This window comes from Bactrocera neohumeralis, chromosome 3 (assembly GCF_024586455.1).
Source record: "Bactrocera neohumeralis isolate Rockhampton chromosome 3, APGP_CSIRO_Bneo_wtdbg2-racon-allhic-juicebox.fasta_v2, whole genome shotgun sequence".
In the NCBI taxonomy this organism is placed as follows: Eukaryota; Metazoa; Arthropoda; class Insecta; order Diptera; family Tephritidae; genus Bactrocera; species Bactrocera neohumeralis.
Window position 1 is genome coordinate 20,538,438 of NC_065920.1, and position 26,970 is coordinate 20,565,407.

General features: G+C 39.1%; 1 long non-coding RNA gene across 1 annotated transcript in view; it reads left to right on the top strand.

Annotated features, from left to right (window-relative positions):
• Positions 1-26,970, top strand: part of LOC126752347 (uncharacterized) — a 453,313-nt gene that overhangs the window by 180,861 nt on the left and 245,482 nt on the right. The gene's annotated exons all lie outside the window — the stretch shown is intronic.

A 26,970-nucleotide genomic window follows, 5' to 3' on the forward strand; every position in this document is an offset into this window, starting at 1 on the left:
TGTTTGTTGAATATTATGACTCATCGAAGAAATCACAAAATACATATTATGTACTTCAGAAAGATAAGCGTAGACTAAACACTAATAAATAGTTTGGTGTGACATTTGGTACAGATGTTACTGACAGTCATACCAACCTCGAAAAACCAGTTTTCAACAAATGGGGTTTCGTACGAAATTTAAATTAAAATGTCTTACTATTTTTTGCCCACAGTATGTTTAGAGATTTCAGCGTTGCTTCGGATAATGTCTATGCCAAATTTGGTGAATATAATTTTTCAGACAAAAGAGATTTATATGCAACAACTTGTCTTCGATCAATCAGTATTTATGGTACCTGAGTGGTCCGATATCTGCGTTTCCGATAAATGAGTATCAATTTGGGTAGGAAAGATCAGGTGCCAAATTTTAGTTCGATGTTACGAAAACTGAGGGACTGGTTTTCGTAGTTCGGACAGACATGACTAAACCAATTCAGTTCGTCACGCTGATCGTTTATGAATATGGAGTCGCGGACGTTTATTTCTGGGTGTTTACCATAAGTTCATTTATAATTCATGTTGTTATTGTTAATTTTCGGAAGACCAGATCTTTATCACTCTTTTGAAAACAAATTTATAATTTTTTTCCAGTTTTTCACTTCACAAATCATAAGAGTATTTGATAAAATTGATATGAAATTTTCCCGCTCTCAAAAGTATGCTACAATGCACGTGCATATATATTCTCTTCGCACCCACTCATAATTAACACAACGCGCAAAGAAACACTGGTGCCCTGAAGGCAACTTTTACAGTTAAATAACTGTTTTTGAAATAAAACCTAACACTTGAAATTCAAATTTTAAATACATTTGGCAACAATTCAATTTCACACTTGAAAACAACAAACGGCCAGCGCGAATGGGAAATGTGCCTGTTGGGCTAATTTTAATCTGATTTTGAAGGGTGTTGACAGTCGAACAAATCACTTGACATTTGTGTGGCAAAAACAACGAGCATTCAGCAAATGCAACAACACGAAGAGCTAAACATTTTGACGACTGTCAATTGAAGCGTTTGTGGACTTGTTTCCGCAGGCGGGTGGATGTGATGTGAGCAAATTATTGTGTTGTGTCGAAACTGGCACTACAAATGCTACACAAGTGAGACAGGCTAGAATTAACAACAACAGCAATAATGATAATAATTTATATCAGCAAACAGTTAGCGCATTACGCTCGACTGTTGCCTGCCCGGAGGCGTTGAAACTCGTCAAGCATGTCAATATTCATATTTTTGACAGACGCAATGCAATTTGCATGAGTGTTCATGGCGCTGAGCACTTCAACTTGCTGGCAGCGTAACTGAGCCGCCCTTGCGTATTCGTAGTCTGCTTTTAGGCGTTTGACATTTAAATTTAGTTGTATTTTATTTTCTGCTGTGTTATTAATGTTTTTTAAATTTACTTTGCTGAATTTTCTTTCAATTTGATTCCGTAGAGTATTTTTCTCAATTTGTTGCTACTTTTTCCGCCTTTAAGTGCATTTGAAATAAATTTGGTAATATTTTTTGTTAACTTCATATTAATATTTTTTCGCTTTTGCTTCGTTGCGCATTCAGCTCTTACTGCATGCCAGTTGCGCCAACAAATTGAAAAGTTCAAATTGAATTTGAATTCAATTTTGCTGCATATGACCCGCTTTTTTGTGCTGCGTGTATGCTTCCCCTTTTATCTTTGCGCTTTCTCGTTTATCTCCCATTGCTGCTAATCATATTTCTCTCTTCAGCGAGCTTGTGAGGGTGCATGAGACCCATCTGTGTAACTGCTGGAAGTTAGGCAGTGAATGAATGACTGACTGAATGAAATGAGTTAGGCAAATGAGTGTTTGTCTGCATGTATGATTGAAAGCATGAAGCGAGTTGTGCATACGTATGTATGTTCGGCTTCAAGGGCATCTAATTTGTTTTCACCTTTTTTCGTTTGTAAAACTTTGCCGGAAAGCAGTTAAACGTTGCATGAGCAAAGTTCAAAAACAGTTTTCGAGCACTTGAGCACAAATTAAATTTGTAATAAATTTTTCATTTTCATAGAATGTGCTTTCATTGTTGCTTTTTACATTAATTTAGTTCTCTGAAGCGTTTATCCATGAAGCAAACGATATATGTATGTAAAGGTAAAGCTTTCCTCGAATGCATCGCTTTGCTCTATGTGCTCTTGAAAAGTTCCAAAAAGATCCGACGTTTTCGAGCCAAATTTTGTTCAGCGATGAGGCATTTGGGGCGAAAAGCAACCTGAAAGGTTCCAAGAGCTGCCATTTCATCCAGGAAAGCAACGGTTTGGTGTGGTTTGCTGGGCCGTTGAAATCGGTTCATATTTCTTCAAAAATGATGCCGGTGAGAATGTAACCGTTAATGGCGACCGTTATCGCGCCACGATGACCGACTATTTGATGCCTGAAATTGAAGCCCCTGATCTCGACGATATTTGGTTTCAACAAGGCGGCACCACTTCTCACACTTCGCACACATCGCATCAATTAATGGATTTATTGAGCGAATACTTCGGTGAGCAGATAATTTCACGTTTTGTACCGGTAGATTGGCCAGCAAAGATCGTGTGATATTCCGTCGTTAAACTTTTGCTGTGGGGTTATGTAAGGACCAAAGTCTATGTGGGCAATCCCGCTTCGATTCAAGCATATTTGATCCTCAGTATAGTTATAATGATCAATCGACAGTTATTTTTTTACTCTCTCTTTATATAATTTCTGACATGATTTTACTGTTAAATTATTGTTGATTGAGTTAGTCACTGAGTCTGCAATGGAGTGTCGACCATACAAATTCTTCTCAATTGAGAAAAACTCTTGGTTTTTGTCTGCAGTTTTGAAAGCTCTTCTGATTGTCTGTATATTAAAAATGGTTTCTAAAAACAAGACCAAAGCTGAAAGAGTAGACTGTAAGACTGCAAGCCAAATATCGTCGGATCGTGCTTGGCATCGAATAGTCGGTCATCGTGGCGCGATAACGGTCGCCATTAACGGTTACATTCTCACCGGCATTAGTTTTGAATAAATATGGATCGTTTCTTCGACCGCCTCACAAACCGAATCAAACCGTTGTTTTTCTGGATGAAATGGCAGCTCTTGGAACCTTCAGGTTGCTTTTCGCTTGATCTAGCATTAGGCTCATTGCCTTCACCTGCCATTAACTTAGCTATGTATTTCTTGGATTAGGATAAGTGTTTGCTGGTCTACATAATATATAAAAGAATATAATTCCGCATATAAACTTACTTCCATAAAGATCGCACAAAAATTCAACACTCTGAACACCTTTCCTGCTTTTAATGATTATAACCAAATTAACTAATTATAACTAACTAAACAAGTAGTCAACTAACTAAAGCCACTGCTTGATCATATCAAACGTCTCTGTCGGATATTTACCAAGTTTTACACAGAATTTAAACGAGTACCTCTGCTCTAACGAACGCTGCATTTTCGGTTTGAACCATTCATAGAAACACGTCGCGCGAAAATGTTTGTCCTGAGTCTCCTAGTGCTCAGAGATAACTGACCAGCCGCTCGTTCGTTGGCTAGGAACGCCCTCTACCGAATCCAGCCGGCGCGCGTACCCTCCGAAGTACAGTCGCGGCGGAAGAGACTTAGTTCTATTATTTTCTGGACAAATCCTGTATCCGACAGTTCTCTACGTACTCTCGCTTCCTTTTCACAGTCTCTTTAGACTCCGCTTGAGCCAGAAGTTGATAATTTTACAGTTTAATGCCTTTATTTTTTTGGTTATGGAAATGTCTCAAATTGGTCTGAGTGAAAACATTACTGTCCTAAAGAAATGTGAGGCCGCAGTGTAAAGCTGAATTAAGATCGATTTCTATATTATACATATGTTTCGACTGCATCAGCTTGTCAAGACTCGTTGCCATAATTTTGAATATTACATACTTTTTCAAAAGTAAGTTTCTAGCTGAAACAAAAAACCCTAAAAGTATACTACACATTTATTTGGTTACAAAAATAAATCGACTTTATACAATTTTATGGGCACCATTTGGCATAAAATTTTTCAAAAACTAACTTCTTGCTGATAATTCCTAGTCTACATATATTTTTCGTCTATCTATTTCGAGTTACCTAAAGCTTTACCGCCTAAATATAAGCCCCACAGTTGTTTTTATTACAAGAAATGGCAGAAATTGATTTTATAAAATTTTATGGCTGCCACTAGTCTAAATAAATTGTTACCCACTTATTTCAAGTTAGCTAAATGCCTAAAAGTATACTATACATTTATAAACAATTAGAGAAATCGATTTTATAAAATTTAATGTTTGCCATTTGTTATAAATATTTCCAATAATATATTTCTTGCTGATAATTCGTCGTCTGCATATATTTTTAACCCACCTATTTCGAGTTAACTAAATACTAACCGCCTAAATGTATACCTCTTAATAATTATTTTACAACAAATGGCAGAAATCGACTTTATAAAATTTTATGGCTGCCGTTTGGCATAAATGTTTTCAAAAATGTTTTGTGGTACGGGCAATAGAGACTAAGTAAACAAAAAACACACTGCAAATATAACAGTAATTGCATTGAAATGCAATTTACCAAACATCCATTGCGGCTGGGTGAACCAACTCCAGGGCAGACGCTCTGTGGCAAGTGTTGCAACAAAATTTTATATGCAACTAAACTGCATTTTCGAAAGCTACTAAATGTCTATTATTCCTTTTTCGATTTTGAAACATATTCAAATTTTATGCACTAAAAATGTCGTTATATTTTATAACAAGTGCTTTGGTAACTGAGAATGGAGGAGCTAGAAAGGGCAAATGCCTTGTTGCAAGTGCCACTGCTGCTACTACAAGTGAGACTCTCTCACCCCTCTCTCATTTGGTTAATGTCTTTTTGTATGTACTTCACATTCTGTTCTCTGATTTCCTACATTTTCCCCCTCCCCTTTTTGCCATTTTTCCATATGCACTTGTAAATGTTTATTAATTTTATTGAACAATTAATTAAATGCGGCAAATGTGTTGCAACCGTAAAATGCAACTGCACTCTGCAGCATAGCAAGCAGCCCGTACAGGCTTTGCATTTTGAGTGTCATAAAAACAGACAACTCCATCAGCGCAACGCAGACTCCCAAATAGTGCCGGAGTACACAGGATGGAGTTGCTTTGGGGCAGTGCATATGAAAATGATGACTGTGTAAATTGCATTTTCATACATTGCATGCAGCCAAGAACCCAACCTGCCAGCTAGACAGCCGAAAAGTATGCAATGTTGCACGGCACACATGCGTCGCCTATATGTATGCAATGGTTTTTTGAACTGCATCAAAATATTCATGTTCCCGTTCATATGTTTATGTTGAAATTAAAATACCACAAAAAGGACAAACGACTGTGTGCCGCATGGAGCGACTGGCGCTCACTCACAACCGAAATTATTCATATTTTTTGCTGAAAGCCCTTAGTAGCCTTTTAGGCGTTTATTCATGTAGTCCTCTATAAACGTATGAGAACTACGCACCTCTGCCTTGCCGCAGTCAATGCAGTTGTTAATTGCTCGTGTGTTGGTGTTCGTGATTTTTGGCAAATGCCCTTTTGCTCTGCCTTCCTCCTGTCACTTGCCGGTAACCTTTCAACAGCTGCTCCATTTATTCTCATACTTCCTTCACTGTTGCTCTATTTATGTTACCCTCTGCACTGCCGTTGCTCTGTTTGTTCTTTTGGTGGCTTTTCCCCACTCCTAGTCAGTTGCATCCTCTCCATGTGTTGCTGCAGCATGCACTCAATTAAATTGCAATTGCAACAAAATTACATTTTGTCGTATTGTTCGACGGTGATGTGCTCTTGCAGTGCATTGAATCGTTTATGTTAACAGTTAATTGCGATTGCGTGTGTTGAAACGGTAATCGTATGCTGTAAAAGTAAGTATTTCTTGATCTATAGAACATTTCATTTCGAGGTTATGTGCCGCGAATTGATAGCAATAGGTTTTTATGGGGCTATTACCGACATTATTGGTGATTTTTTTTACTGGATACTGTGGTTATTACGAACCGGTGAAGAAAGATAGATGTTTTGAGTTAGGTAGACACAGTTTAATAGTAACTTGGCGGAATCTAGTTCTCGATTAGTCTCAAACTGTAGGGTAAAAGATTTGAAATTCTTAGATAATGATCCATGAACTATTACTTTATTTTAATCTTTCTCCTTTTGAAGCTGAAGTATTCGTTATACAGGTCGTCAAGATTTTTGCGTTTAAGCAGTTTAAGCGAAATTTGATATATAATTCTGATACCTCATCCTGCCTCTTCAGCTGTGATGCTCCTAAATATTTCAGACGAGTTCTATATAAGTTCCTGTTTACCCTGATCATTTTAAGCGACTTGAATATTTCCTGTACTAGTGCGGTAGTTAGAAGGATGACACTTTTGGCGGTCTAATCAGCTATTTTTTTCCCGGAATGAATATTAGTTTGATAGCAGGAGATATTTCGTCTTGTCCTCGTTCACAACCAGACACATGTCCAGTCTGAAGAAAACAGTATAAACGGTTATTGTGTGCTCAACTTAGGTTTAAATCGTCGGGCATGCTTTCATCCGACCATATCCTGCAAGGAAGTTGAGGCATGCTCCTTGTCAGTACTTCGCCGCCGTACTCCAACGGCTTGGCCGGTAATTCATCGCTTCCTGCCGCTTTGTTGTTCCTCAGGCGGGTAATTGCTAATCGCACCTAATCATAGTTGGGCAATGCAATATCAATTCCATCGTCATCAATTGGGGAATCGGGTTTGGCATCTCCAGATATTACACTTTCACTGCCATTGTTCAGCAGGCTGGTGAAGTATGTCTTTAACTGCAGCTACTAGATCACCATTTAGGGTCCTACAAGAGTATGATCTGGTCTTGAAACCTTTCGTTAGGCGCGAAAACTTTTCGTAGAATTTTCGAGCATTAACTTTGTGGCCAGCTTTTCAAGTTCTTTATACTCACGCATATCGGCTCTTTCCTTTTTTTCTGCATATGCATCTCGCTTCCCTTTTCAACTATCGGTATTTATCCCATCCCGCCCGTGTTGTGGTTGATCGCAACATTGCATGGTAAGCTGTCCGTTTTCTGTCCACGGCGACATGACAATTCTCATCGTACTAGCTGTTCTTTCTTTTACCTTTAAGAAAATGAATGGTTTCGCTTGGAATGGCTTCCCACAGTTCCTTGTTCCAATAAGTGCTCTCAGAGGGAAGTAGTCGAGTAGAAAACCGCTTCGCTGGCGAGTAAGTAGTTCTCGACGTCGTACCTTCCCTGTGTTTGTTGAAGGGCCTGATTTGCTGAACAGAAGCGGGTGCGTATCCTCGTTACAACAAGATAGAGAACCAAGTCAATGTTGGGTCCTCGGAGCCTACACACGTCAAGGACACTGGAAAAGTGTCGTCCAATTATTACAACATGATCGATCAGGTTATGAAATTTTTGATTGGAGGGAGCTTGATCAATTTTCTTGTGCTGGAATCTAGTACTACAGACAACCATATTTCGGGTCCCTGTGAAGTCGATCTAAGACTGAATTTTCGGCTGTTGCACCGAAGATACCATCTTTGCACACCCTGGCGTTAAAATCGCGAAACATAATTTTTACATCGTGGCGGAGATAGTTAAAATAACCGTGCTGCAGCCTCTCATAAAAGGTATCTTTGATCATATCGTATAGTAAAGCTTAAAGTTGTATACGGACAGATTTCGATTTTTTGCTAGAAATCTTTTCAACATTTTTGAACAATTATTAAAAATTTCAAAATATTTTACTTTAAAAAAATTTGAAACCACTTACCCACACTACAATTCTTCAGGAAACAACAGTGTGCAGCAGCCCACTTTTTGCATACGCTGGCACAATTTGCTGAAAGTGGCTTTCAAGTGCTCGATATGCACTTGACGATAAGTGAATGAGTGCGTGAGAGCGTCCAATTTTTTGTTTTGTCAACTTTTGTTGCTTTTTGTTGTGACACTACTTGGCATATGGACTTGAAAAAATTTTATGAAAGGAGTTGAAATGAAAAAGGCACCCCTGCATGACTTAAAACCACCACACGCGTGCCACTGCACACACATACACACAAATGTAAGCTTTCGCAAAGCGCCACGAAGTATCTTGTATGTAATATATGAGCTTTTGAAGGACCTTTGTCCATTTTTGCAACTTACACGCCACATCAGCAGTCCGTCCCCGCAAGCAGCAAGCAGCGAATATGCGTGAAATGTTGATTGCAAAAAACAACCAAAGAAAACTGTAAAATATGTTGGCAAAATAAATAAAAATTTACATTTCGCTGCCATAAACAGTTTTAAATTTGAATTTTACAAAACCAGCACACACACAATGGCACTGTTCACATGGCATACGTACATATGTACGGTGAGTAAACATTTTTATGTGCTCACGCATACAAAAGTTGTAATGTGCAATCGTGAAAAAAATTTCGCTCACAAGAAAAATATGCTCAAATGCAAATTGAAATTGATGCTTAAGTAAACAATGATGTGCGAATGGACTCGTCGGACTCCTGTGTCAGTTGCAATACATCGCGGTGGTTGAGTCGGTGACTGTGGTGAGTTACTTATGGATTGTCCTTACTTCCAGTGCTCTTGATGGATGTGGTGACGGTGTGTGTTTTATGGGCTTTTAAGTTATACTTGTTGTTATTTTGAGGTGATATTTGGTTTTGGTCGTGGCGATGGAAGAAGAAACTTTCATAGATCTTGGTATCGTGGTATAAATATTCTTTGCAAATGGTTCACGTTTTTTGAAATATAGAAGCTGCATGTCGGACTTTGTGTCAGAATTTTTTTTTTGTTTGTGGGGAGTTTTTCTTTATTACTTTGATATGAAGAAAAGTCAGTTGAGGATTATCATACTTTGGTGAAAGTTTATGATGAACATGCTCTGGCTGAGCGAACGTGCTAAAAGTGGTGCACATGATTAAAAAGTGGTGATTACCGCATGGAAGACGAAGAATTTCCTTCTACAAAAAAGTCACTGAAGCAGTCATTTCAAAACCTTTAAGAGCAGGTGGGCACTTTCAAAAGCAGGGAAATTGGGTGCCATATGAAATGAACCCATGAAGCCCTGAAGCAAGATTTTGTAAGTCAGAAAGTCTGCTAAAACGCTATCAGAAATTCGTTTGATTCATTCATGGCTACCAAGCCGGCCAGTCCTTTCGGGATAGAATCCAAAAATGCCAGAAAGATTAGGAATCAATATAACTTGAGATGGGAATAGTTTGAATATTACATTCAAAAAATGAAAGGATAATATAGGTATTGACCCAATATGACGCTCATCTGCGAATTCATTCAATAACAGTTCAAAATTGATTAGAAAGATTAAAAATGTACAGTTCCATAACGAATAAGCCTCACATTTTCACTTGTGACAACACTAAAGAACTGATATATGTATTAGTAAGGAAGCGGTTGGTCTGCAATTCCGACTGAAATCGTATCGTTGGTATGGCGGATAATGTTAGTTGCAATAATAGCCTTATCCTTCCGTTAAGTTTTGTATGTTAATAAAAATGCAAACCGAATTTTCTGTAAAATTTATTTATTTATTGAAGGTCACTGAATGAGACACGAATACACAAACAAAGTCTTGGTGCTTTCACAAAAAGCAAACAAATTTTTAATTCTATTGCCATGTGGATTGTTTTGGGGGTAGAATTAGCTTAGTAAACTTGAAGAACTTGAAAAAGTTCTGGTGAAGAGTAAATTAAAAGCGGTATAGCGATCGACTTGAATTTAATGAAACACAATTCTTTTTTTCTGGTGTGGGTTCTAAGTGGACGGTTTTTGTGTTTCGCTTATATAAAGTAAGAATTAGGTACCGATTTGTATTTGTATTTTCCTTGAGCTAAGTAGTTTTGGGAATTTCTCGCTACAATTATGCTTCACTTGATTTTCGTTTTCAAACTTTTTTGTAGCCTTAGCCAAGCAATGGGCCTAGTATCATAATGGAAGATTTAAATCAGTCGTTCCTCTGATTCTATTAACTAAAGTAACGTCGCAAAAGTAAGAGATATTTTACAAAAGTTCATCCGTTTTTTTAAAGATGCTCTAAGTATTCCCTATTTCGGATGTCAAGCTCGGCCAACAAACTTTTACGCGATTCAAGAATTTTCTCTATGCCTGAAATTAATATTTGCGCTACTTCGAAAACATCATGGGTGTTTTAGCATCTTTGTTAGTCACGCCACTGTTTTCGCTATGTTGCCATTCTTTGCTTCTCTGCTCTTTCAGAACTTTATCACACAACGCTCTTACGCTATCCCACACTAGTTTCGATTCAGTCATACGCATTTCTCCGGTGTCACTGGTTCCGTTGTTAATTTCTCTAGATCAGCTCTCTTCTTTTCATATCGCCGATAGAAAAAGAACAATTCGTCCCGTCTATACCCGTTGCACTCTCTATAGATACTTTCTAAAGCACTCGTGCACCGTTAAAAATTGCGTCAGGCAGAAATCTGCTTCTCCATGTTCCCTATCCAATCATGCTTGTACCCTTTTAATTAGCCTGTGGGTCCGTCCATGTTGTAGCTGCATCCCATCGTTTTTGCCATTAATTGAGGCTTGTTTGCCTCTCATCAGCTCCTCCACTGTTAATCGCCTCCACAGTTTTGGGGACCTATCGTATACTCTTTTGAGTTCCATGGCCATTATCTCTGGTGAATTGATGCCTGCTATAATTCCAACCCCTTCCCCTATAATTCCTTCCCTACCCCTGAGCCGCATTGCAAACTTCTAAAGTTTGGAATTTTCAAAATAAAATTGTTAAATTAAGAGATACCATCGTAATGTTAAGATCATCTAGATCTGTCTTTTAAAACCTCTTAGCTTATTAGTTATTTTGGATCCCTATAGCTTTGTCTAGATATTCTCAAATCCAGTATTCAGTAATAATTTCTAACTTTTGCTTCTGTGTTTTGAGCGCATTCCTCACAATATGCAGTTCACTTCTTTTAAAACGGCATTGTCTTTTCAACTCTCAAATAATCAAACCAAAGCAATCGAGCGCTTTTCTTTGTCGCTCCACCTTTCTCCACCATTAACTGTCAGCTCCAACAACAAAACAGACTTGAGGGTGACAATTCAAATGCCAACTGCCCAGGGTGGCATGTTTATACGCCAACTAAAAGACAAAGGAACCGCAAAATTTTCGCACAACCAAAGCGACAACAAAAAGCACAACTCCCGCCTACAACTAACAAGCCAATATACCGCTACAAATGCCAACTTCCGTTATGACTTCCGATTCGTTGTTCAAATGCCGAGGAGTGTTGTGGCTAACAATTGTTGTTTCTACTGTTTTTATACCATGGTTGTTTTTGTTTTCGAATGAATAGTTGTTGTTGTTGAATGTGCAGTTGTTGTTTTTGTTGTTGATGCTGTGACAGCATTTAGCTTTTTGATGTTGGTAATTTTTCGCATTTGTTTTTCTTGCAATTTTCTCACACAACTCCTTGTTGTTATCCCAAAGCAGGTTCATTCCTTCACCGGGTTAAGGGGTAGATTATGCCATTTTTTCTCGGTTTTACTGTTATTCTAGTGCTGGAATTGAAATCCCATTTCGGTTGTGAATACTTGTTGAATATCCTTTAAGCACTTGTGTGGCACCCTGTTAGACCTGGCACCAAGGCACTTGCCCACAGCGGCTTTGTGTGGGGTTGCCGGGTGTTGGGTATGGTGTGTGCTTGTTGGAGGTGAAGGTGGTTGTTTGACAAATGTTGTGTGTGTGACTGCTGTTGATAGTGCAGCGTCGAAAAAAGGTCCTTAAATTGTGGTTGTTTTTATTGTATTTAGTTTGCTGTTATTGCCTACATTTGCGTCGCACTTCCTCCCCTCACTGCCAGCTCGCACGATTTATTTCACTTTCTTTTTGCACAAATGTCCTTCCACTCCTTCGGCTGGTTTTCTGTTGTTTTTGTTAAATTTTGCAGAAGAAACGTTTCACACAGTGTGTGTGTTGTTGGTTGTTGTTGTTGTAAGCGTTTGTGCCTTTCAATTGCCAGTCTTTTTTCGGTTTCGTCTCAGTTTTTGTTTGAATTATTGTCGAGTTAAGAGGATTTATGTGTGTGTGTGTATGAGGTTGACTGCTCGGTGTGAAGGTGTTAAGTGGCTTTGACACTTTCCCAGGCGGATAACATTTGTGGGGTGTTTATACGGGCTTTTAAGCATAAACTTTGCTGTTCTCACTGCCTTATCCTCAATTGGTATTATTTGGCAAAGTTTTTGTTGTATTTTTTTAGTGCGTTTTGCATTTGATCGCTTTGTTGTGGTTTTGGGGAGGTGAATTTAGTTTTTTGTCTTCTTTTTATGAAAGAGTAACCGCTTTTCCTCTTATAAAAGGGTAACATATGTGCCGTTTTTTGTCCAAAGGGCATAAGGATATTTGTTTTCTATTATAATATCCGAAAACTAATCTAGATTATTTTATTAAAATTTTTTTCTATGCAGAAGACATTATACAATTTCAATAAGTTGGAGCTGTAAATTAGGAGTGGGATTAGGAAGCATTAGGATAACTTCTCGTTCTGCGTTAGACAAATTCTGGAATATGAAGTACTGGTTTTGTGTCCAGTGTCCCTGTGAAGGTAAAGGGCGAAGAGGTTTAGTAGGTGATGATGATACAACCTCTATCTCTTTCGGGTCCGAAATGAAGTGCAGAATATTGGCGGTTGTATTCCAGCGTAGACAACAATTGCAGGAAGACTTTAACACAAAGGAGCATTTTTGGCAACCAAAAAGTAGTCGAGTTGGCCAAGTAGGAGCTTCATTAGACAAATACGAGGTGGATGTAATACCATGCCTCCTCAGAACTATCAAAACAGAGCTTTATACTTACTTTGAACAAAGCTCAGAGTAGATGGAAATCAATAATGAACTGTTGGTAACGAAACAGATATGGCCCAAGTATGATAAGATTAGAACTAAGAACTTATTACATAAATCTCGAAATATCATGTACAGACTTACAGCTAGTAGAACAAGGCACTGGCTTTTTGCCGCAGAAGCAAGTTAGAAGGAAATGTGAAAAGCGTTTTCCACTTTCTCTGTGGATACCGAACTCTAAAACCAACCAGACACAGAATACTTGAAGCTCATTAGGCATCAAACCTTGAATGTCCACAAAATGCATAATGGATATAATTAGTTCCATTGAAAGCATCAATTGATTTCAGCGTAAGAATGAAACGAGGTAGCAAGATTATAGAGGTTCTAGTACAATGCATCAAAATGGCGCATCCAGCGCTAATTGAGCCGGGAGTTGCAGCACTTCTACCTACCTTATTTCCCATTACCACTTTGGATACCCAAAACTCGTGCATATTTCTTGTTGAAAACTATAAATTTTTCTGCCTTCTAATTATGGAGGAGAGTGCTGATCTGATTTATCCATTTAACGATATTTTCCTAACTTGATCCAAGTAGAGTAGGTACTTTTTTCAATAGCCTGTCTTTGACAAATCACGCGTCACGCAGTGAAGAAATTATAGCAGCCGTCACTGAGAGTGTACACGAAGACCGTGGAGAGTCGATGTGGCGCCGTTCGCAGCAACTCGGCTTGACGTATGGAACGACTTGGCGCATTTTAAGTCGAGATCTTAAATTGAAAGCGTACAAAATATAGCTTGTGCAAGAACTGAAGTCGCTCGACCTTCTCCAGCGACATCGCTTCTCTTTATGGCTCTTGAAATCCTCCAAGAAGATCCGACTTTTTCGAGCCAAATTTTTTCAGCGATGAGGCCCAATTCTGGCTCAATGGGTATGTAAACAAGCAAAAGTGCCACATTTCTTCACAAATGATACCGGTAAGAACGTAACCGTCAATGGCCACTATTATCGCGCCATGATAACCGAATATTTGAAACCTGAAATTAAAGCTCGTGATCTCGGCGACATTTGGTTTCAACAAGACGACGCCACTTCCCACACATCGCATCAATCAATGAATCAATGGGACACTTCGGTGAGCAGATAATTTACAGTTTTGGGCCGGTCAATTGGCCACCAAGATCGTGCGATATCAAATCGTTAGACTTTTTTCTGGGAATTTGGGGATTTAGGCATTGGAGCAAAACATCACGCGTGTCATTCGCTATTTACGAGTCGAAATGTTCGAACGAGTAATCGAAAATTGGACTAAACGGATGAACCATCTGAGACGTAGCCTCACCCAACATTAGAAAGAGATAATCTTTAAAAAATAAAAGCCAAAGAATGTTTTTTCAAATGATAGTAAATTCCCCATTAAATTTCTGTGTACTTTCTTTAAAAAAGTAGAGAACCTCGAAATGGATCACCCTTTATTTACTGAAGTCACACGCCTTTGGATGATAGTGTAGTGTATCCTAGAGTTTCTTAGTTATAATCTTAAAAGAAAATCTGCTAAAAGGATTGCTTGATTTCTTGCTTGAATCCCTGATGCACTAATCAGTGATACAGCACCACGAGTTTTGAAGTTTTTGGAAATGTACAGGGTGCTAAGATCCTGCAGTAGACTTATCATTGGATCGGTTAGAAATTTCATATATATATTATGTTGAGGATATGTTTGAAATCAGCATTCTTGCATAACTAAAGTAAACACTTTAAAGGCCAAAAAATAAACTGCGTCAAGCTCATTTTGGAGCATACAACGTAAAATAATGAAATCAATTGCAATGAAAAATCCCGCAAATAATTCTAACTAACTCCCGCGATTTAAAAATTTTCCAAATTTAACCCACATAAATGAGTATGATTAGGCGCAGCCATGAAATCCAAACAAATCATATCAACGAGTGAACCCTTTCGCAGCAGACGCGGCACAGCGGAGGCTACACCTGCCAGCGCGTGTCGGCGCGGACAAGCGCGAACCCTTTCGGGCAACGCCGAACACACACCCAGCTTTGTGTTGGTACGGAGCGCGCCACGCCAACGCTCCTCACCGGTGATAAATGACCGGTGTTATCCAAATTAATTGATCAAATCCGAATGTCGGTTCCGCATTGCGAGAAATTGCCAAATTAAGGCAGATGAATTAAGTCCCCGGGGGCGATGTAAGCGATATGAGGGAGTATCGCATTGCAGCAACATTTAGTGGTTGGGGATTGCTCGTCGCTGGCGGAGCGAAAGGAACGGGTTTGAAGAGAAAAAAGAAAAATCTGTGCTGTGGGAGACAGCCCATGACTGGAAGGGGGTTTATATACATAAAGATATGTGTATGCGTGTGTGTTTGTTGGAAAATTTGCATGTGTCACGGAAGTGTCCATGCGGGTGTTTTATTGCCGCCACATGTGGCTGACCCGCCAGCTATTTCCAAACATACATACAAGCAATCGGTACGAACACACTGCGCTTAGCTCGAGCATCGCCTCTCCGCAACGGAAGTCAACTTCACAATTTCACACAGTCTCACCCCTATATACATACATAAACCATATCTGCGCTACCGATTGATGACCAGTCGTATGTGTGTCATCCGGAATACCTTCCGGTTGAATGATTGGACAAATGGATGGACACACAATTGAATGAACAGAGAGCAGACATTTAACGAGTACGACAGACAGTTGGCTGCTGCTGACGCCAGCAGTGGAGATGGAGTTGTTGTGTGAGGACCATTTGAGTCGACAACCAGCTCACACCCATCTAAGCCAATGTTTTTGTATAAGCCTCCATAATGCAAATGCTTCAGAGTAAATCGCTCAGTGGCACCAATTGCTATTTGAGTGACTGCCAATTGAGTGTGAGCGTAGTGATGGGTAGGCGTGGAAATGATTGAGTGGGAGCTTTGCGCCATCACATGGGGTATGTAGAGCAGTGCTTTGGCTGCAATTGCGGTTACCGACCGGGATTTTTGTGGTCGACAGTCCATAAGTCCATTTCATATTGCTGCTGATCAGGATTCATTAGGGCGCCTGCTGTGTGGCATTACGAGTGTTTAATAGGACAGGGTGGTCCACATGTATTTTTTTTTTTGTTTTGACACTGATAATTTCGTAGATAATCATAAAAATATTTTCGAGGCAGTAATTAAATGTCTTGACTTTGGAGAAACATTGGAAATTGTTCTTCTGAGATAGGTTCTGAGATTTAAAAACCCTTTCCGTAGAAATTGAGTAAGAAGCCTTAGTGAAGTTTAGACATATACTAGCTCTAGTCCACTGGAATTGGTCCTCGGAACACGCTTTTAGTCGTTAACAATTTCTTATGAGCGGAAACTAATGAAATTGTTTCGAAATATCTCCAATATTCACGAGATGTCGCTCTAGTCCACTGGAATTGGTACTCGGAACACGCTTTAAGACCTACGCTGGCTCTAGTCCAAAGGAAACTAATGAAATTGCACCGGAAGATCTTCAATTTTTACGAAATGTCACTCTAGTCCACTGAAATTAGTTCTCGAAACATTCGGAAACTAAAGAAATTACCCCATAAGATCTTCCAATTATTGCGAAATGCCACTCTAGTCCACTAGAATCGGTCCTCGGAACACGCTTTTAGACCTAAGTATGCTAGCTCTAGTCCACAGTAATTGGTCCTCGGAACACGATTTTGGTCTTTACCTATTTCTTTTGAGCGGAAACGAAGGAAATTGCTTCAGATGATCTCCAATTTTCGCGAGTTGTCGCTTGAAACAACAAAATATGTGTCATAATCGATTTTTGCCAGACTAAGTTTGATATTACCGTTATCACTCTGTTGCCGCAATGATAATTAGCATCCTTGAACTGGAGATTGACCATTTTTTATAGAGTTCCAGAACAATAGAAGACTCGGAAAACGATTGATATAGAGCCAGAAATGATGGGGAGAAAGTAAGAAGTTCTTCATGATAGAGTCAGAAACCGTACTACGTACGTTAGTACGGTGAACTCCGATTTTTGTAAGATGTGGCTCCAGACTTCAACGGATGTCTCACAATCGATTTCTTGCAGACCAAGTTCAGTAGTGTACCGTTATCATCCGACGTTTCGGTCTGCTTTCTTGGAGCTTCAGTTGAATATTTTTGTGTAAAATTAGTTCAGGATTAATATCTTTAAACTGGGATCTCTTGCTGGGATCTAACCGGGAAAAGTTGTTGATGGTAATTGTGTGCCATAAAATCCTTCGGATGAGTAAATTTTTTTTCGATCTTTAATAATCTTTTAATAAACCATCATATGAACCACCCTGTACTAATCACAAGCATACATGTTTGCAGTAGTAAAATTGTGAAATTGAAATCGGAATTGCAAATTAACACGATGTGCTGAATTTATTGCAAGGATACGCTTTTGCCTGCTAGGCATATCCACACACACACACCCGCACATAGACAACTAGCTAAATGTGTAAGCACGCCAGGCTACACACGTCACCGTCGATATGTTGGCAGTCATTTGAGTTGGATTAATTGCGTGCGCTAAATGATTAATTTCCGAGATTTCAATTTGAGGCTTAAAATTTTTATATTCACTTGTCGATTTTGGCTGGTGTCTACGCAAATGGGTTGTTGTTTTTGTTGCAGCGCTTGATGGCAATGATGATGATTACACTGATGCTTTGGTGAGCAGTTATAAGTGCTTTGGTGTATGTGTGTGAGTGCGCTCTATGTTTGAGGAGCCGATATGATTTTTCTGGCGATTTACCAGCATAATTGTTATACACACACATACAAAAGCACGAGTTTAAATAATTTTTTTATGTCAAAATTCTATTACATACAAACATTTGTATGTATATGTGTGTGTAGTGCGTCTAGCTAACAATTGAGTTTGCCGAGATTTGCTTAATGTATAAGCTTAAATAGCAGAAAAGCAATTAAGCGGTGAAATTTAGCAGAATAAAGTAGGTTGCAAAATGAGTTGAAAATTGATTTGTGCGGATTATTTCGAAAATAAGTTAAGGCAAAAGTAATACGGCTGCGCTGGAAAGTGGCACAGCATGAGCTAAGTGAAAGAGAAGCTGGATTTGGCTATCAAAAAAATAGTTGTTTGTGTTAGTTCAACCAACTATAGTAGGAATAAAGAAGATGCTAACTTACTAAGCGCTCGAAAAAGCACAAAATCGATAGCTTAGTGTATAGCAAAATTGATAGATCTGTATCTAGAATAGAGTACAAAACAAAACTTCGCTTACGCGGTTATAGTCCAGCTCACAACAGCTCGCCAATAGTCTTTCCTTTTCGCTGTTTGGTGCCAATCGGATATTCCAAGTGTAGTCAGGTCCTTCGCCGCCTGGTCTTTCCAACGGAGGGGATGTCTTCCCCTTCCTTTGCTTCTCACGGCGGGTATTGCATCGAATACTCTCCGAGCCGGCGTGTTTTCATTTATTCGGATGACATGACCTAGCGAGCGTAGCCGCTGTCTTGTAATTCGCTGAACTATGTTGATGTCGTCGTATATCTAGTACAGCTCATCGTTCCATGCACTGCGGTATTCGCCGTTGCCAAAGTCCAAAGGACCAAAAATCTTCCGCAGAACCTTTTTTTCGAAAACTCGTAACGTCGACTCATCAGATGTTGTAATCGTCCATGCCTCTGCACCACATAGCAGGATGGGGATGATTCCGACCTTTTTTGCAGGAGATCCAGGCTGCTCTGGCGTTCTATTACTTTAGTTCATTTGACTTATGTTTTGCCCTTACAAGTGTAAGGAAAGCAAGTCCTTGCATTTAACCCCAGCTACACAATTATGGCTAAATTATTACGTAGCGTGCCAGTTATTCGCCACCAGTCAGGTTGATCTTCGACAAGGGTTGCTTGACATCTTGCTCTAGTCCTTTCGGTACATTGTACGTCATGTCGGATGGATCAAAGATCGCAAGTTGACTGCTATGTGTATTCCTTTGTGAGGCCATAGAAAAGAAGACCTCATATGTTCGAACTTATCACTCAGTAGTCAATACAGATTTGCACAGGCGTTTAATATTGGTCGCCAATAGCTCAACGACCCGTACTAGTGAGAGCCTGGTCTTCTATGGTGACTTTTCTTGCAGCTCATCAGCTTTACAGTTTCCTACGGTCCCGCTATTGTATGGTACCCATACCAGTCTTATCACAAAGACACTCGATTCTATTGGTAGCGAGGTTAGGCACTCTTTGACCAACACATGAACGCACTGTTAATGAGTTCAAAGCTAGTATCGCCGCTCTGTGACCTGAGTGGATGGTCACTTCTCTGTAGTAGGTTGTACTCCGGAGCAGTGTATCTAATGCTACCTTACTGGCTAGAACCTCGGCCTGGAAGGTACAGCAAAAGTGAGGAAGGAAGCTGGAGTTGGTAGAGAACTCTTGATAGTTAACCCCTCCACTCCAAGCTTTGATCCATCCGTAAAGTCCATCTACTCCAATGGCTTCTTCCCACGTACAACTCACTCGTCGGTATATGGTTAGAGAAGGAGCCGTCAGAGTTAGGTTTGGCGACTCCATGATCCAAGTGATCCGGTATGAAGTACAATCTATTGTGGTAAGACTTCAAGTTTGAATGCTGTGCTATGGAGGATCAACGAACACTCAACTATAAAGTCAAACCTTTATGATATCTCTTAACCGCAACATGGGTCATCTGGTTCAAGTCAGTCCCTACCGCAAATGCAACAATTGTGATATCTATATAGCGGGGACTTTTCATGAGGTTTAAATAGTTTCTATGAATTGCTAAAGGTACTTCAACACCGCATATAGTATTTTTTCAAAATAATACTAGTATAATAGGTCCACAGATCCAGTACTACATTGCAATTGACTAGCAGAGCTTGCAATTGTTTATGATCTGTGCGAGCTCATGATGCTAGAGAGGCCAGATATTTCTTGAGTAGTATTCAACGTACTGGTAGCGAGGTATTACAGATCTTTTTAATAATAAAACTTCTTCTCCTGCATAACATGGAGTATATCGATTCTATTATGGCTGTTTACATACCATTAGGGCTGCTATGTTTTGTCAGATATGGAATTTGGGAAACTACCTCAAAATTGTAGATCAAGACGACAATTAGCTTGAGTAAATGGCTTTCGGTTAGCGAGCTTTCAAATGGATCTTCTTCTTTGTGAGACAACATCTTGTTAACTGTTATATTTTTAGGATTCTTACAAGTCTTCTTTCAAACAATAATGCTTTGGAATATGTCGAAATTTTACCTATCGCCAAAGGAATTACATACATATATCATATCCCGTTTGTCTGCTTTATTTAAATTTTGAAGTAAATTTTTACCAATCTGCCATATTTTTCCCCCATATTTCCCAACCTAATCCCTCCAACATTGCCTCGCATTAAGTAGCTATTGTTTCTTTCCACTTTACTGGTATTTATTTAAAATTTCAAGTTGAGCATTGGCTTATCGCACTCGAAGCGTATTTGCACAGGCAGACAGCAAATCGGCAACAATAACTACATAAAACCAATCAGCGTAAAATTAAACCAGCAAAAAAATGAGACTGAGATCCACTTACAGGACATAAAACAAGCCGTGGCTGCACGGCACATGGAAACCACGAAGGGAAGGGGAGGACACATGCAAATGAAACAGATGCTGTGCGGCGAAAGTCGGCAAGTGAAAGTGAGCCGTTCGGGCGGCCGGGGCGTGTTAGCTCGTAAAAATGCAAAAGTCGAAAAATAATCGAAGGAAAACAAATAAAAATTCGCTACACCACAGCAACTATTGCTATTGTTCGCATAAGTGGGGGAGAGCAAATTTGAATATGAAATGAGGAAAAATATGAATTTACAATTTAAACAAAAGTTAAGAGGACGCGGTGGAGAGCGGTGAGAGGCGGTTGATTTGAAAGTGTCAGTCATTCAGTCAGCAATGGCGTATTGATTAGGCAAGCACAATTTAATGCGTCACAGCTTAGGCGGGGTTTGCCGTGCGTGCAAACCGCAAAGCCGCTGCGACAGGGCGGATTTGGCGTTATAATCGCTTCCGGATGAATGCTGGATGAGATGTCGATATCGGCAAATGGCAAGTGGCAAATGACGTACTCTCTTGTTGATTTTTCTAAACGAAAGTCACGATTCAGTTCAATATTTTTATACCCGAGTGCGATGTGTTGCAGAAGGCTGCTGGAGTTCTGTGTCCAAATTTCCAGGGTAATGCTCATTAGATCACAGAAAAAAATAGAATTTGAACTCGAAACTTGAAAGCATAATTGGACATAATGAATTTTTAGCTCTGAGAACTCAATGGGAATACTCATTGTTAATTGTACTATAGGGATAAGTCTCGATTTCTTCAGTAGAGCAAGTTGGAACACAAATTTATTTGAGTTTTGTGCGTCGTACTATTTTTTATTGCGAAAGATGTCGATATAGTGTTACACAGTTCTGCAGGACGTTTTATGGCTTCTTATGTTAGAACCTTAACAAGCTAAAATGTGATCAAATCTGACCCAGACTGACCAAAATAATTGGTTTTAATAAATTTTTTTATCGTCTTCCTTTAGTCTCCTTTAAGCATTTCTTTAGATGGGGATGGTCTTCAGTGTCTTCAGAGAGTTTTGAGTTTTTCGGTTTCGGCTCATTTTTCGCTATATTCTTGAACTTTCGACGATATATTCATAAACCCATGTCTCCTCACCTGTAATGAAGAGATTGAGGAATGTGGCGTCCTCAGATACGTTGTCAGGCATCTTCCCTGTCACCTCTACTCGACGGCTTTTGGTACGAGCCTTTCATTGGTACGCTTTATGTCCAAAACATTTCCCAAAATGTGTTGAGACAGTCCATAATAGAAGTTTCGATCTTCTACTCTCTTTACTATTTCGATTTAACGTTTCGATAGAGTTGGATGGAAAACTTGTCCATAGGTTAGGTTAGGTTAATCTGGTAGACTAATAAGCCACGCATAGACCAGTTTTGGTTCTTTGCGATACCAGATGGAGTTCAGTTACTAGGTCCATGAGGAATAGTCATTCTTTAGGATGCCTGAGTTTGACTTTGTGGCCTCACTATCGATACAGACCTCCAGTGTATCATACCGTGGGGACCCCAGATGCTTACAGCGTAGTCTTGCCAATGCGGGACGAGTGCACAAGAGTTGCTCCATTGCTCCCACGGTGCCTCTCTTCTCGATCTGTCAGCCCCATTATGCGGGCGAGTGTCGCCACCAGACAGTGACCAGTTAATATTACTTGTCCATAAAAAAAATGCTTTTTTGTTCGAATATTTAGTAAAGGAAATTGGGTGAAAAACTTGCTATTCTTTTTAACGGTATTTCTGCAAGGTCCAAAATTCAATTGTATATAAACTTTTCGGGCTTTTTGATTTGGAAAATGCCGTAATCTCGAACTAGATTGTAAACCAGTTGCAATTTTTTCGGTTCCATCCGAGTTTTTTTCTTCCCTTATTATTTGCTGCTCTGTTTTTTCGGTTTGCGTTCTTTGTTTACCTTATGTTGTTGTACCGTGTCGAAATATGACGAATCGTTTGCTGCTATAAGGCGCGTTTCCTGGCTGCTATGCCGCACAATGTGGCATGTGGCAAGTGGCACTTAGCAATTGTAGCTGCGCATTTAATGTCACCGTGTCACAGTTATTTCCCATTCTCATTTCAGCGTATGCAAATTTTTCGTATTCCAATCTCTTCGTGGTTTGGTTTTTTGCAGCTTCCTGAGTTGAAGCGTGAAATTTGTTTTCATTTTATTTCGTTTGGGTGTTGTTTTAATTTTTGTTGTGCTTTCTACTTACTTCCTGCCTGATTTTTATTTCTACTTGCTTTGTTTTTTCGCTTCTCTCGCTTGTGTTGGCATTGACAGTTGCATTAACATTTTGCGCAAATCGAATTTTATCATCCCCTCGCAGGCGACTCCCCTCCCAGCGGTTAACAAGTGAAAAAGCGGCCAGAAATTATTTGCGAATTCGCAGCAGCAGGGAAGACGCTGTAGTTTCTTTGCAGTGGAGTTGGCAGTGTATGTCGCTTTGGTCGGGGTTTATCGTAAGGTTAATGCCTTAACGCAAGTGCTTTTGGAAAATTATGTAAAATAAACATGCAAATAAGATTTGCAGTTAATAAAATTTGCCATATTTCCGTTATGACAACGTTTGTTTCTTCTCGAATTATGTTGAGATAAGCATTTGCTGGTTACTTGTCTGTGGGGAGAAATTAAAGCAATTTTTAATTTTATAGCTAGGCGTAGTAGAGATTGGAGATTGTACAAGTGATTTGACAATAAATTTGTCTTTTGAGGTTATGTGTTTCATATAGGATTTCATTTTGGAAAGAGTTCGTCGGTGTTTGCAAATTGGTTCAACTCATATTAAGATTTCCCATATTTCAACAACTTTTAAAGAAAGTGAAAATAGTTTGGAACAATTAGTTAGATACGAAAGATGCCAAATGTATGGGTGTCGCCCGATCACTCGTCTTGAACCGAATTTTCATCTGCGAAGCGTTGCTGAAACGCAACAAAATCGATCCAGCACTGAATCGAATTATTATTAGTGATAAAAGTGGGTCTTAATCTGGGCCTTGTACCATGAACAATAGGATGACGAAAACAGTACTTCAGACGCTATCAGTTTTGGCCAATAGGTTAAGTTAGATGGCTAATCAAAGACCGCACGTGGACTGTTATATGTAGTCTTTTGTGAAGCCATAGAAAATAAGAAATTCTGTGTTCGAACTTATAGATTACCAAAACGCTTAGTAGCCATTACAAATTTGTACAAGCTTCGGCTAGTAGAGCACAAGAGGCTCTCATTTTGCCGATAGCCGATTTTGCTTGTCTGAAGGAGGCTGCATTGCGGAGCAGTTAATATACTGCATGGCTGCAACCTCGGCTTGAAAGACACTGCAATACTCAGGAAGTCTGAAGTTGGAGTTGATAGAGATCTCCTGACAGTATACCCCTCCACCAACCTTCACACCAAGCTTTGACCCATCCAAAGAAACTCACTGTCCCTATTCTCAAAAGGCGTGTTCCCATCCACAACCTCCTCGTCGGTATATAGGCAGAGAAGGATCCAAGGGATCCGGTATGAAGTTAAAGTCGAGTGTTCAGATACATGTTCTTTTTAGAAGGCAATAGAAGAAGAATTGTATTTCATCTTGACAATGTCAGGGATTACACACATAGATAGTGAATCGCCAGTAGCTCCAAGAGCTGAAATGAGAAGATGCATAACATCCATCGTATTTCGACTTGGCACTAAGTGGTTACTACCTGTTAGAGTGTATGGCGTTTATTTTTTGTGGAAAAACTCGCCGCAAAAGAAGCTCATGAATATCGATGAATTGGATCATTCTCACTATGCTAAATAAATTCTTCAATTTAATGAAAAAGTAATGGACTTATTTAATCTATTATGTATTAATACATAATTTTTTAGGTTTTTTGGTCAAATTTTCTGGTCGCCTACGTTAAACTCCCCGTCAGGTATAGGATTTGTTGAGAAACATTTAAAATTTTCATCGAAATATTTCAGTTATCTTGTGTGCTCTCAGTTCTCCGTATATATTTATAATTGGTTGGCCAGACTACAAAACTAGTACTCACTTCATTTATTTTTCACACAGTTGGGAGTTGATAGGCGCGGTATTAATAAGTAAGGTGGGTCTGGCTAGGTTAGGTTCTGTGGCTATTTTCCAGGAAAGGATGGTGACACTTAGTCTGGATTATACCGGGTTTTCCAATAGGAGTGAATGAAACAATTGTTGAGAAAAAGGATTCTAAAGCTTGAAAGGAGTCTGGTTTATTGCTAAAGACCAATGACTTTAACTAATCGCACAAGAAGTAGTATAATGGTGTTAAGTCCAACTTTTTGTAGGCCATTCAATATCACAATTTCTGGAATAATCGAATCTCCAAACTTTTCTCGAAATAATTCGGTTGTTGCACGTACCGTGTGACATGTAGCCACGTCTTACTAGAACCAGATGTTTTCAAGATCAACTTCTTTCACTTGCTGCCCTAAAAAGTTGGTTATCATCGATCTATACTGTCCTTCATTGACAGTAACGGTGTCACCACAGTTTCGTTTCGGACGAAGTACGGACCGATGGATGATTCCACCAGACCAAAAATCACACTAAACTGTGAATACTTGTATAATATATACTCCTGAAAATGAGTCTCCTTGGAAAAGATGATTTTCTTAAAAAAATCGTTATCGCTTTCAAGTTGTTCCAATAAAATCAGCAATTTCACGATTTTTACGGTGGTCCAATGGGTTCAGTTCTTGAAAGAGAACTATTTTATATGAAGGCAAGGTCAAATCCTTTCTCAAAATCCGTCAGGTTGTGGTTTGAGGCAGTCCCAATTCCTGAGAACATCTTAGAGTTGGCAAATTGTGGTCTTTGTTTTAGTGGACTTAGAAATTATGTGTATGTACGCTCGAAATTTTCAAAAATTCGACGAATAACGGTCACAGGTGGACTATTATGAAGACGACAAAGTGAAGATATAATGTGAGATTCCTCCTGAAATTACCATTTTTTTCGCGACACAACATGCCAATGTGAAAGCTTCTGACCATGGATACATACATGTCTATAATTATACGATAGAACAGAGATTTCGTATCGACACCTTGGCTAGGGATTAATGCTAAGAGATGATTCCCCACAATGGTAGAAGATACTTGCTTATATGGGTCAGGTGTTGATATTTCCTGCGGCCATTTCTCCATGCTGTCTGTGAGATACTGAGAAACATATTTCCTACATTGCTTTTGGTCACATACTCATTTACATAAGATTCGTGCGTTAAGAAAGCAGTAAAGCTTAAGAAAATTCAGTTTAAATTCCCATAGGGAAATTTTCGAAGCTACTGACGCTCATACCATGGATTAGTTTGCATAACCTAAAGTTAAGCATTAGTCCATTGATTTAGTAATAACTACATTCGATTAAAAATCATAAGCAGGCGGAAATTATTACAAAATCGGGCAGTGGTAAAGAGAACAATCGTTTCAATCAAAAGATCTTTATGTTTGCGCTTGATATTAAAAAAAGCTATCGGCATCTTCCAAGCAAACGTGAATGTATACATATAATCTAATAATTGTCAAATGCAAATCTGTTGGCATTTGGGATTTCTTAAAAAATATCAAAGAAAGTGTTCGCTACTTAATATTAATCTCAAAGAGCGTAGCTATAATATCGAAGACTTAATCGTTGCTTTGATTTGGTTCACTTTTCCATTTATAAAAGTGTCTAAGACTGAAGAGTTTATAGCATGAATGCCTGACGAGTGGTCCAACACTAATCCCACAATTCGCTAGCAAATGAAAAACACTCGGGATAAGCGGCTAAGCTGCTATATCAATAGCGGATGTAAGCGGTCGACGAAAGTCAGTAAAAAATCGAAATTTAAGAGAGAAGAGAAAAATATGAAAATTCTGTATTATTATGATATTCTAAGGACATAATATGACTGTGATATCTAGTCATCTCACACGCGCAATAATCGCTGGGGAGGAAAATAAAAAAATTAATCCAGTAAATAAAGTAAACTCCCCGATCAATGAAGGAAATCAATAAACGCATATCTAAATATTATATATTACATAGATATGGTGGAACTAAATAAAAACAGAAATATATATATGAGTAAGTGTAAAAATTATATCGAGCTAATAAAAGAAACGAAATATATGAATATAAGTAAGAATCTTGCCAAGATAAAAAAACGAAATCCCCAGACACGTATAAAAATAATGTGTCTTAATATATTTTTTCCGCCGCTTTTTATTTTGCGCCGCGACCGAAATGTAGCTTATTAAACGCTTATTGTTTCTGTTGTAGTTGCAGGCGTTTTGCTGTGTGCAATAAAATTCATGCTCGCATAACGGACATAAGTAGCGTAAAATGAGAATATTACCGAATGTTGTTGCTGAAATCTCCCGCTAAGCCGCCGCTTGTGTGGGAGTTATGTAATATAGCGGCACACCCACTAACTGCCGGTGGGTGGCAGTGGCAGTGCGAGCGAGTAT